Source organism: Convolutriloba macropyga, chromosome 2 (genome assembly GCF_964194025.1).
Source record: "Convolutriloba macropyga chromosome 2, txConMacr16.3, whole genome shotgun sequence".
In the NCBI taxonomy this organism is placed as follows: Eukaryota; Metazoa; Xenacoelomorpha; order Acoela; family Convolutidae; genus Convolutriloba; species Convolutriloba macropyga.
The window spans coordinates 26,832,444-26,846,361 of NC_134469.1; the positions used below are offsets into that span (position 1 = coordinate 26,832,444).

A 13,918-nucleotide genomic window follows, 5' to 3' on the forward strand; every position below is an offset into this window, starting at 1 on the left:
ATCTCTAAATATAATCAATTAAAACAAGAGATTGATAATAATCAGTTTAATCAAAATATTACTAACATACATTTAGATGATATGTTTACCAATGGTCTAAGGGAAATGAAAGAATACAATAAATCTCTTAGAGGTGTTATAGTACAATATATAATTTGTATACTTTTACGAAGTAAGTTACTTGATAATAAAGAGCAAGACAGACTTGAGATGCATTATGCATTTAAACAAGAAGATATAACTAAAGAAATAGAAAGTTTTTTTACTAATGAAAATAAGCGAAGCTATGACGACGTCCATGAGCAATCCAACAGCACCGAGTGAGAACTTATTATATTCCAACTTGTCAACTGTCAATGAACAATACATCAATGACAAAATCCTAGCCAATAATAAATTTAATAATAATATTAACATTATAAAAGATATTAGAAATTATTATGAAACTGAAACTAATAATTATAATAGGAAGTTAAGTAGATATAAAAATTATATTAACGTAGCTGAGATAACAGAAATACTATTATCATCAATTGCAACAACAGCAACAACAACATCAGTTGCATTAACAGGTATAGGATTACCTTATTCTATACCCACAGCCTTTGCTACAGCAACAGTTTGTGGTTCATTATCAAAAACAATTAATACTAAAATAAGAAATAAAATTGTAAAATATTCACAAATGTATATTCTAGCTAAACAGTTTAGTGATAAATTTAATAAACTATATACTAAATCAATGAATGATAATAAAATAGATAATGATGAATATAATGAATTAGTCAAGGTATATGAGGATTATAAGAAGAACAAGAAAAATAAATTAAGTGTTTTTTTAAACTAAAGTTATTAGTGTTTAGTAATAACAATGTCTTTAGTAATAATAATATTAGTATAAATATTTACCGATAATCGTAATCATAAACATAAACATAAATATAATCATAATCAAATAATTATCTTTTCTTTGTACCTAAGTATAAACCTCTTCCTTTTTGTACTACCTTTATACCTTCACCAGTAGTTGCAAATTTAATTAAATCAGGTGTGGCTGATAAAGCAGCTCTAGGGTTTCTAGATGCAGCTGCAGTACCTATTTCTAATGCTCTTATTGGATTATTAGCAACTTCCTTTCCAAAATTAACTGTAGCTCTACCAACACTTTTAAAGAAATCTTTCAATCCCTCTGCTTCTATTGTTGCATCAGATACTGTCATTGATTTATTTCTATTACACTTAACACAATTACCTTTTAACATCTTAGTTCCTTTGGCTGAGATAACTCCTCTTATGTTATTTGTGCCACTATAATGTCTGCCACCAACACAATATGAATTGGTTTTGAACTTATTTAAAAGACTCATTTCTATATATAAAAAATAATGGAAGTTAAAAAGTATAATCCTTTTGTTGTTATTAAACCCAAGCCCAAGCCCAAGGTTAGACCTAAGTCCAAGATTAAGCTTGAAGCTGGAGGCTTGGCTCTAGAGAATAAAAAGAAATTAGACATTATTTATGCTAAAGGTTTTGTTAATACTAATAAGAAATAGTTGGGTGTTAACAAGAGTAACAAGAGTAACAATTAGAGCTGACTAGCTATAAATATAAGTATAAGTATATGGTTATAAATAAGTATAAGTATATAATTATAACAATAACTATATTATACTATAATTATAATTATCGCTAGAGTTATATCTAAAATAATAATTATCGCTAGAGTTACATCTAAAATTGAAATTATCGCTAGAGTTATATCTAAAATTATAATTATAATTAAGACTTAAATTATATCTATGATATTATGTCTACCATCTTATTACCATCACTATTCACACTAATAACCTTTCTAGTTAATACTAATGCATGACATATAACATCTGCAACTGCAGCACTAAATTTAAAATTAAGTTGTATTGGTTGTGGACCTATATGATCCCTTTGATATCTAGTATCGAATACATATATTCTATAATTACTTTTGAATGTTCTATGATTTATATATGGTTTTATATTATGTGGTAGCCCATTATAATCTTTATTAAAGCTAATAATCTCTTTAAAAGCCTCATTATAATTATTGGTTCCATAATTAATATTCATTCTATCCTCAGGATAAAACTCACTACCAATCTTACAATAACATTCAGTAACATTCATTGCATCAAATGTACTTGCATCATGAGTTTGCTCATTAACATTATTATTTTCAAAACCAACTATAATATATTGTGGTCTTTCCATACCACTTTCCATACCTAGATCAAACAAGAAGTTAGTAGCATTGGGCACATTCTTATAAAATGTTTTCCTTTCATAATAACCAAAGTCTACATTATTCTTTTTATTTAATCCTTTCTGCACAATAATTCTATTATCATTACTAGGATCAATACTAGGCACACACCATGATATATCTCTAATTTCTATATTACCATCATTAGCAACTGCACCAGGATTAGCATTAACTCTATATAGAGCTCTATCATTATTGTTTCTTTTTAATAATAGTTTAAATCCTAAACCATATATAATCTTTTCTAAATCATTTATAAAACCAAACAGATCTCTCATCTTAATCATCATATACATATGACCTCGTTCTGCAGCAATATGGTCACCTTTAAGTTGACTATCTCTATTATCTATATTTCTAACAAAACCACTCTCATATTCATCATCAGTACTAGTTAATAACTTATACATCAATAGATTAGGATGACAATGATCTATATATTCAATAGTCCTACCACCACTAGTTTCAAGCTTAATTGAACTAAACAATGCCATCATACCATAATTAACTAATCTGATATTAGCATCATTAGCAAATACACCACCAGCATCATTTGATACAACAAACTCTATCTCTAGATATGAATCACGCAAATTTAAGTGATTCTCTTCTCTATTGAGTATGATATTAATGTTAGTATTAACCGTATTCATTGTTGCTAGATTATTAGGTTTATATTTTATAATCTTACTTTTATGTATATCATCATTATAACCATAAGTTGTATCCAAATTAAAATCCATTTTTATAAGATAAAAAATGACTGATCTACGACGCGGTTTCACCGATAGTTTAATGTTAAGAGAACTACAAAATATACACGAAGCTTTAACAAAAACTAAAGAAGAGCATACACTTAACTTTAGAATGATAAAGCCAACAGAAAAGTTTAACTTTAGCAAACCTATACTTAATACAACAAAATTAGGTTTAATTAGATTATCTGTTTATAATTCGGTGTTTAATGTGAATAGGAAAAATAATCAATTCTTATATGCTAGGACTGTTATAGAAGATGATGAAACTTTACCTCGGGCTCTTAGCTCTGACCCTAACCTTAATCCTATCTCTACCTCAAGCCCAAACATTACATCTATACTTAATTATAATTATAAAGGAATCCCATTGCTATATTCAACTATTACACCGGGAGCATATGAGTTAACTGACATAGCAGAATTAATAAAAGAAGAAACTGATGGTAATGTTATAATAGAACCTGATAAGAATACGATGAAATGTTTAATGGAAATAAAAGAAGGAGCACTCAGCTTTGATATAGAAAACTCACTAGCCTCATTACTAGGATTTAGAAAAATAATTTATAAAAAAGGTAGATATAAATCTCAGAAAATTATTGATATTATGGGTTTTAGTAATATTAACATTCATTGTAATATTATATCTGGCGTTAAAGATAATGGTAAGGATACAGACATACTATATACTTTTAATCTAACTGAACCACCAGGTTACTTGATAAATATTATACCAACTAATATCTTATATCAAAATGTAACTAAAGATAGAATAGAATATATAGAATTTCATATTAAAGATGAGCATGGAAGACCTATAGACTTTAATGGTGATGTATTAAGTTTTACTCTACATCTAATTTAGTCTTTATCTTTATCTTTACCTTAATCTTTGACTTAACTTAAACTAAACTACAAAACTCTCCGATCCCAATTAATTCTTAGTTTACCATTAATATTTTTATTTTTAGTTATATCAATGACAATATAATTATACGGTTCTTTCCATACCTTATTACATATATTAGCAAAATCATTATAACTAAGTTCCACATTATTAAAGAAATCTTGATATATAGATATGAGGGCTTTACCTCTCTGTTCAAATAAAATAAATAGATTACAGTTCTCTCTAACACTCTGCCTATCCAGAGAGAACAGGTTTTGATTAAGATATATCATATTACAATTATTATGTCTACCCCTACAAAAGTATTCATTAATAATTGGTTCTTTGGCTCTAACATCATCAAATATCATTAGTTTCTTTAAGTCTTTGGGTAGTTTATCGGGAGATGGTAAATCTTTTATATCTTTAATGAATTCAACATCCGCGAAGCGGGTTCCCCGATCTGCTTTTGGGTTTATTCTTTCTATACCATGGTACTGATCACCAGTAGGTCCAATGATGTATAGCTTATCAAAATATATACTAGCTAGAATTAGTTTTTTTAATAAGAATGTCTTACCACATTCACTAGGACCTGATATTATACATCTAAAATTATCTGGGAATGCGGCTTCAGTAATTATATCATCATCATTTAGCCATGAATATAGATCATCATTTATGTTTACAGATATCGGTGAATTTGCAAACGAGCTTCGCTCGTGGTTAACCAAACAACTCTGTTGAACCGCTTCACGGATATTATTAGTAGGGGTATTATTGTTAGGTTTACCCTTTTGATGTTTTTCATCCAATAGATATATATAATTGTCTCTATCATCATTATCATTATCTTTATCATTAACATTATCATTAACATTATCATTATCATTATCACTAAAATTAACATTATCATTAACATTTTCATTAACATTATCATTATCATTAACATTATCATTAACATTATCATTAACATTATCATTATCATTATCATTAACATTATCATTGTCATTAATAATATCATTAACACTATCATTAACACTATCATTAACATTATCATTAACATTATCAATATTAGCAAAACTACTTCGTAGATCATTAACATTATCATTAACATTATCATTAACATTATCCTTATCTCTATCACCACCTCTACTACAACTTAAACAAAAACACTCATTATACATTCCTGGATATTTACATTGATTAACTAGAATATTCAAAGCAGAGTTAATTCTAAATCCTCTATCAATAAGATAGATCATGTATAAACAATAAGCCCCACAATAAGATTCATCATATTGTTGTATTCTTTCATCAGAGCCTAGATCAACATATTCTTCTAAAAATAGTGGTGGCGTCTCAACACCAAAACTATCAAAGTAATACACTGGACCACCTTCTCTTCTTATAACTAAAACCCAATGTGTACCTTCAGTTGGATGTAAATTTACAATAATGTTGGAGTTGGGTTCACTTACGTTATTTGGAGTTTGATCTCTCAATACAATTTCAATTGGTGTTAGACTTATATCTTTACCTATATCTTTTATTCTGATATCACTCATAGCACTATTATCAATATTAAATTTATTATTGAATTCCTCAAAAGTTAGGATAAGCATTTTCTTATAAATATTATTAATGTTTAATTATGGCGAAGCATGGTCGAAGACCCATAACTCTAATTATTGCGAAGCATCGGTGGAACCGTTACACGGATGGACCTCCGGTCATGCTCCGCCATGGTCGAAGACCCATAAGTCTAATTATGTCTATATTTATCTATGTTTTCATTTATAAAAATGGAGACAGGTAGCGTGGTTATAATTTTTATTTTCTTAATTATATTTTGTTTTATAGTATATGATTCAATACCGAGTAAATATGCAAAACTAGAAGAAAGCTTTGGTGGATTTATGAATAGGAGTCTAGTTAGATTTGAATATGAAAAGTCACCATTACACACTATTGTCTATGGTGGAACTGGTACGGGTAAAACATATTTTGTTAGACAATACTTAAAATTATACTCAGTCCAAAATCAAAATCAAGATCAAGATCAAAATCAAGATCAAAATCAAGATCAAAATCAAGATCAAAATCAGGATCAAGATCAAAATCAAAATCAAGATCTGGGAACCAGTTATATTGATCAAAATCAAAATCAAAATCAAGATCAAAATCAAAATCAACCAAAAAGTATAGTTATAGTGTGTAAAGATGACAGAGATTGGATAAATCCTGAGACTAGTAAGTTTTATACTGGATTTAATAAATGTGATATGAATATGATCACAAAAAAGAATATGCATAAATTTAAAAATTGTGTAATAGTACTTGATGATATGGGTGATAAGTTAAATAAGGATATAGACTATTATTTTACTGAAGGTAGACATCATAATATTCAAATGATTGTAATGTGTCATAAACCAGCTCAAATAAATAATACAGCAAGAATGAGTTGTGATACTATTTATTTAACAACTTATAATGGACCTGATCTATTTAAAAACTTTAATGAGATATATAAATGTGAACATGACTTTAGTAAAATAATTAATGAGTTAAATAGTAACCATTATAATCGTACAGACGGAATGTCAGATGAACTTCGTTATGGTATAATTAAATATAATAAGAAAGAAAATACTTTTCTTATTATTAATAGTAATAGAACAATGATATATGATTCAAGAGTTGGTTTCCTTGATTTAAAAGCTCTCAGTTTAAAAGATGAGTTAGGAAGAGAAGATATAAATAAACTTATAGCATATATAAAACCACTCATGATAAATGCAACAGATAGAAATACTATTAGTCATGATAATTATCAGTTTTATTTTAATAAACTTCTTACATTAAAAGGTATTAAAATACAGAATGATGTTTTAACTCAGGAAGTGGTTAAAGCAAATGGTTTTAAATTATTATCAACTATTTTAGGTATTGCAAGTTCGGGTTTAATGGTATATAATTTCTTTTATCCTGATTCATCAGTAAGAAATGCTGGACATGCAGCAACTGCAGCAAGTACTATGTTGAATAGAACAAATACATTATTGAACTATGGATTTGGTAGAGAACAAGATCAAGATCTGGAACATGAAAGGGAATATGAACATAATGCCATACAGGAATACACAAATAAATATACCGGAATCTTAAATAAAGAAGGACGAAAGAATTTAAACAGTCTATATGCAAGTAATGAAGAATTTAGAAATGAAATTATAAATTATATTAAAGATAAAAAAGAATTAGACCTTGAAGCAATTTTAGATAAAAGATATAAGACTAATACACTCAATGTTATTGGAAAGAATTATTTAGAAGATTGTGTCAAATCTAAAGATAATACTAAAGATATAATTGAGATATTGGGTAAATATGTTGGGACTGTATAAGGACCTTTGGTCTTGTTACAATAATAGATATTTACCTATTATAAATGGTTTTAAAATGTTTAGAGTGTAACTATAAATGTGGAAACATTGCTTGTTTAAAATTTCATTACGAATCATGTCATAAAGATAAAATTGATAAATGTATATGTGGTAATATAACAATAAGTGGTATTTGTGCTAATGGTTTTACTCCATGGGGTTGTTCTTTAAAAAACGAATCTAGCTCTAGTTCTGGTTTTGGTTTTGATTCTAACATTAGTTCTAACACTAGTTCTAACACTAGTTCTAACACTAACACTAGTTCAAGCTCTAACACTAGTTCTAACTCTAACTCTAACTCTAACTCTAAATCTAACATTAGTTCTAACACTGATTCTAGTTCTAACACTAGCTCTAACACTGATTCTAGTTCTAACACTGATTCTAGTTCTAACACTAGTTCTAGTTCTAATAATAGTTCTAGTTATAACTCTAGTTCTAACCCTAACTCTAAATCAGAAGTATTAGTCAGAGAACAGACTCTGTCTGTGGTAAACCCAGCTGTGCCAATTATGGTTACACCAATGGTGAAACATCTGCGAAGCAGTTCCACTGATGGACAAAGTCCTATCCATGAAGTGGTTACACCAATCCATGAAGTGGTTACACCAATCCATGAAGTGGTTACACCAATCCATGAAGTGGTTACACCAATCCATGAAGTGGTTACACCAATAAGAAATTGTAATAAATGTAATCAAACAAAACCACTAACTGATTTTGATGATAGTAAGTATACATGTAGAAAATGTACTTCAACTAAAGTTAATTGTCCATATTGTGCTTCTATTGTGAGATATGATGGGATACGAGCACATGTAAAGAAACAACACCCAGGTGTAGAATTAACTAAAGGATTTAGTAGAAATCTAACTGAAAAACAAAGTTCTAGAAATGAAAGTACTTTAGCCATTAGAGAAAATGAAGAAGGTTGTTCATGTAAATATTATGATTTTGTATTATTTCTTATTAATAATGGAATAAATATAGAAAAAGTAAAAGAAAATATAAATTTATTGAAAAGTATAGATAATTTGAAATAAAAGTATAAAAATTTATAAAAAGAGGGAATCACTCCTTAAGAGTGAAAAGAGCGATATTTTCTACTGGGGGATCACTCCGAATAAGAGTGAATCGCTCTTAAAGAATGAATTGTTAATTTTGCTTTAAATTTTTTTATTTTTATCTTATTTGTAATTTTAATTTATTTCTGATTGATTTTTGATCGAATATAGGGAGAATGTATAGTAGTGGATAAAACAGGGAAATCAAACACTAGCAAAATCTGTTTCGTTTTCTAAGAAGAGAAAAAGTTAAAAGGAATAACTAAGGCTACTATTAGAAACCAAATTAATTTAGAAGATTATACTAATGCTATATATGAAGGTAAAAGTAAATATGTAACTAATTATACTATTGATAGCAAAAGGCATAATTTAGAAACAAAAGAACAATATAAAATAGCTATAGATCCATTTGATGATAAAGGTATTAAAGAAAGTAATGGTGAGTTTAGGTTCTATGAATGAAATAGATTCTTCAAATGAATTAGGTTATATTAATGAATTAGATTTTTTTTATAATATTTAGAGAGAATATATACATATATAAATTTATTTTCTTATTTTTTGTTTTTAGAGTAAAATAGCAAGAATTTTTAAATTTATGAAAATATTAGTAAAATTAGCTTAATTTTAAGAAATTTAAAAAATTAGTAAATTTGAGCATATGCCGCAATGGCTCGATGAGCCGGAGGCCACCATATACACATTACTAGTAAGTTGTTATCAGTTGCATATAGCTAGATCAGAAAAATTAGCGAATCTGTAACAGTAGAAACGTGGAATGCGAGGTATAATTCAAGGGGAAATTAAAATCTGACATCAAAGCCACACGCTAAGAGAGCATGCTATAATCAAAAACATGAAGCCCATTACTTCAATAAAAACCGGGAGACTTATTCTTGTGGGACATTTTATAACAAAGTGCTATTTACGGGGTTCAAACTAGAAATAGACAAAATTCCTGCCTTAAAAGGCCAAAGACCTGGTGGTAAAAATTAACATCACTGCTTAAAAAGCGGCAAACAAAAGGAAGAATTAACCAGAAGATCCGGGAATATACGGAGTTCAGGGTAACTTGTGCGATGGGTGGAGGGGAGGGGGTTTCAAGTTGAGAGTGGGCAAAACGGGGGCGCTTAATGTAATTACGTGGTCAATTCATCAGAACAGAGTTGAGATTTACGATGAGCGTTGCCCGGGGACAAAAGTTAATGATTTCCAATTTTTCCACTGTTTTCTACAATCCGGCCTTATGACTTCCTTTTTCTCCACTTTCTCTCTACCACTGGAAGGCCCAAGCACTTACCCCAATTTGTCTTTTTTATAACATTCTCAATCATATTGCTTCACTTCATTACTTCTGATTCCAATGCTTTTATAATACATTCCATCATTCTTAGCCTTTACTTCTTTCTCCAACTTCAGTAGAATTATTCGGCAAAAAGGGGCCCGTATTTTGTAAAGAAGGCAGGCAGTGGAAAGGAAACGACTCGCTTTCAGGCAAACAATTGAAATTTACTTAATTAAAGCAGCACAACTCAACAGCTCCATTCAGGAGAGCTATAACGGCATCAGCTCAGAATTTAAACGCGAATTTACGTACGACGTTCATTCCCAGGTAAGAGCAAGTTTACAAATTTCTTTCATAAAACTTAGGTGTTGGTCAATCAACGCGCCTGTATTTTCAACACACAGTAACTTAAAGCACACACAATTTGCCCAACCAAATCATGGAGCTATTAGAGAAAATCTTGCAGGTAGTTTCAATGCAATTTTTGCTAAAACCCAGCTTAACCCGACCAATAAAATAACAATATTCGGATGCTTCTTCTATAGACTAATTACGTTATTTTTAACTTCTAATATAGTTTCAAAACGGCTTTCTAAGACTATCAAGTACGCACTGCTCAAAAACAAAGCACTTTCGCTCTTCACATTATGACGAAGAAACACTGAACACCCATCCTAATTTCTGAATCTCTCCAAAACACTACCAGCATATTTTAGCAGTCCTTTGTTCACATTTTTTGAACAATTCTTTCAAAGTGTCTGCTCAAATCTGTAAATTACGAGACATCATTACTATAATATAAGTGGTGCAAGGTCTCAAAAAACGAACTCTACGCTCACTCAAGTTTAATTAAGGACGCTCTAATTGAGAGGTGTGTAGGAGAACTATAATTAAATCATAATTATTTGAGCTAGTTATTAACGCAAGATTCTCTGTCCGTATGATATCTTTGCTAATTGCTTTCGAAATAAGTAATATCAATCATGGGTGAACAGACAAAAACAGTCCCAGACAAAACAGTCCCGAATAGCAAAATATTCCCAGACAATACAGTCCCAGACAATGTAGTCCTAAAAAAGCAGACAAAACAGTCCCAGACAAAATAGTCCGAACTAAAGATAAAGTTAAGCATGTTCGCAACCATTAACAAAGAAACCCCTTAAGTTATTCATATGATTATATCTCATTGAACAAATAATAAGCTGATTACAACATAATTTCGGTCAAATAATGTATTTTGAAACGAGTTTTTGGTTTGATCCTAATTCATATCAATTAAAAACAATGCATTCAGAAGCTTAACTCATAGATTATGTTTCATAATTTATTGTAGATTATATTTACAATTGTTCCGATATTTATTCGGCACTATTTCTTCTGGGACTATTTTGTCTGCTTTCTTGGGACTATTTTGTCTGAGACCGTTTTGTCTGGGAATTTTTTGCAATTTGGAACTGTTTTGTCTGGGACTGTTTTATCTGGGACTGTTTTGACCGGACACGCAATAATGAATTCTCAAAAGGATGGGTAGTTCCTAGAGGTTGTTTAAGTTTCATTTATATAGTATGAATGTTCGGTCTGTTCCTTTCTAAAGTCTTCCGCGTATATGTATAATGCAATTTCTGTCTAAAGCGAATCTGTCGTCATCAAAAACTGAATTATTTGGAAACTCCAGAGGCAATAAGCGCCTGTGTTTACGGTTAAACTAAGCTATTCAAGAGCTGAGGAACGGTTAATTAGAGAACCCGGGATGCGATTTCATCGGTCACTAAGACATCCAGGCTGAGAGCTTAGTTTAAACGTTTGAACTTAGAAATAAAGAAGTGACTTAGGGTCCTTGTTTTTTGTCCTGAAACAAGGACACTAAGTTTATGACAAAAAAATTAGACTTTCATTTCTTGAATCAAACCACCATAAATAATCGGCTGATTCGCTATCAGAAAGGAAGAAGTATACTTTTCAACTCATGTACATTCTAAAGAAAACTTTTCTTTCACTAATCTGCAAAATTGGACTCTTAACTTCAATTTCAAATGAAATTCAACATTTTTGTTCCCTTTGGCTCTCTAAATACGTTAGACTAAAATCTTGTTCCCCCGACCTCGTGCCAAGCACTCAGGCGCAGGCGACCTCGTGTCAGGGCACTAAGTCCCTCGGGTGATTAAGATTTTGTTCTAACACATACTTTTGTTTGCTTTGTTGCTCTTGGCAACTATTTGTGCCCCTCAGCTACTTTTATGCTCTTTTTACTCAGTGACGCTGGCTTGTCTAATCTCGTCTAAGGTTGTTAGTAGATTATGATGCTATACCCGGGTTGAGCTAGGATGATTAACTTGTAAAAACTGCCACGTTTCCTTCAACGGATGGCTAACTTGTAAGCTCTTGCAAGGAGCTTGAACTTGTATAAAATTGCATGTTGGACTTTAAACTTGTAAGAGCTTGCAAGTTGGTGGGCTAACATATAAGATTATTGTAATTTTGCTCCGGTTGAGCTATGCTGTCATTGGTTCTTCATACAGCACGGTCTTCATTTAATGTCAAAGGTTCACATAAATATTTTTGTGCCTGAAGCAACGATTTAAAGAAAAAAAAACTTTTATGAAAAACTTAACTTCTGAATTAACGTTCAGATTCATCAGCAAAATTTACAGTGATGACGGCTTATTTTCTACTATTTCATATTGTTCCTATCTGAATCTGATCCTATCAGAAAAAAAATAAATTAAAAACATGTGTTTTCTCGCTTACTGGCAATTTCACTTCATGCAAAGGATTGGTTATTTTGGTTATTAAAGACTTGGTTATTAATTTTCTGGTTATTAGAGATTAAGAAAAATGCCTACGGGATGATTGGTTATTTTTTTGAGAACGCTAGTGAAAATGACAGACGTACAAAAATATAGAAGTTTAATAGCTGTCCAATCAAAATTGATAGAATGTTAATACTCTTTTCTGAATGGTTGATTACACAACAAACGCTCCATGTTTTAAAATAGGATATAGGTGTTAACATAAATTTGTTTCGAAATCGCGTCGAAGTCGAAAGAAATAATGTGTATTTTTTGGGGAAAACTGAACTCACATTCGGATGTGATAGATTCATATCAATGACTAAGGCTGAAGCATGGCCGGCGAGTCATGGCCATACGCGGTAAAATATATAATATACAATTACACAATTACGCTATATAAAATTGAACGCATAAAATTAGAGTTTTAATTTTCTTAACCAAACAGATTCGTTGAAGATTTTGGTGCGCCTACCTGTTGAGACGTCACCTTTTATGAGTTTATTGTATTTTGAACGGTAAGCTTGTAAGCACTTACAAGTTGAATGATTAACTTGTAACAACTTATAAGGTGAACTTATAAGCTTGTGGCTGGAAAACTTGCAAAACGATGCATCGCCTTGTAAGAAATCGTGAGAAACTTACAAGTTGTTAAAGTTTAACCATCTATGCTCCACCCGGGTATCCATTTAGAAGTGAACGTTTCTTCGCATTCTATTGAATTGTGATCGGTTAAAATTGAATGGATCAGGTTGAGACAACTCATCTTAACAAGCAATGTTCTTTGATAGCAACGTGAACGCAAAAGGGACCTACAGCGTTTTAACGCCGTTGCCGTAGATCCCTCGGCAGTACCGATACTCAATAAACTTCGGAAACATTTAATTTCATCTTCGAAAAGGATGACACTGAGCTGCTGCGGCCCAGAGCTGCTGCAAATGAAGGGTTGAAAAACAAACCACCAACCTTTTAATGTTTTCCAACTGAGAAGCAATAAAATATCTCGACAGCCTATAAGTCTTTCCAAATAGTTGCAGAAAGATAGCTGCCATTACTAATGAGACCTGCAGTAAAAAAAGTTGAGTGGTATAGATAAGTTTTGAAGAGCTAAAAACTGGTTGAATAAATTTTTAGACTTCCCAAGTAACTTTTCAAGTCACTTTCGAAATAAATCTCAAACTGGTTACAAAATTAGGGCAGAATGAGAAAACTAGGGCAGCTAATCAGCAATAACTAAAACCAATAGGTGTATAACTATCAACTATTACAAACAATTCACTAATAGACTATTCGTACCACCATTTAATCAACCCCTGTTGCGATAATAACAGTTAAGTAAACTGCCACTGTAATAAATTTTAATGCCTGATCGACACTGGAAA

The 13,918-nt window shown here is 30.6% G+C and overlaps 1 protein-coding gene and 1 long non-coding RNA gene across 3 annotated transcripts in view; one reads left to right on the plus strand and one right to left on the minus strand.

Annotated features, from left to right (window-relative positions):
- LOC142358578 (uncharacterized) overlaps positions 1-13,761 on the minus strand; it is a 28,631-nt gene extending 14,870 nt beyond the window's left edge. The window contains exon 1 of the long non-coding RNA XR_012761835.1: positions 13,503-13,761. This is a non-coding gene — a long non-coding RNA (uncharacterized LOC142358578). The remainder of the gene's footprint in view (positions 1-13,502) is intronic.
- The window catches only part of LOC142358577 (uncharacterized), a 124,352-nt gene that overhangs the window by 7,489 nt on the left and 102,945 nt on the right, over positions 1-13,918 (plus strand). Inside the window, exon 1 of one of the 2 annotated variants that reach the window (XM_075409996.1) lies at positions 9,725-10,074. The exons of the other annotated variant lie outside the window; for it this stretch is intronic. The gene's annotated coding sequence lies outside the window, so the exon portion shown is untranslated. Of the gene's footprint in view, positions 1-9,724; positions 10,075-13,918 lie in introns of those variants that run through there. 2 annotated transcript variants of the gene reach the window in all.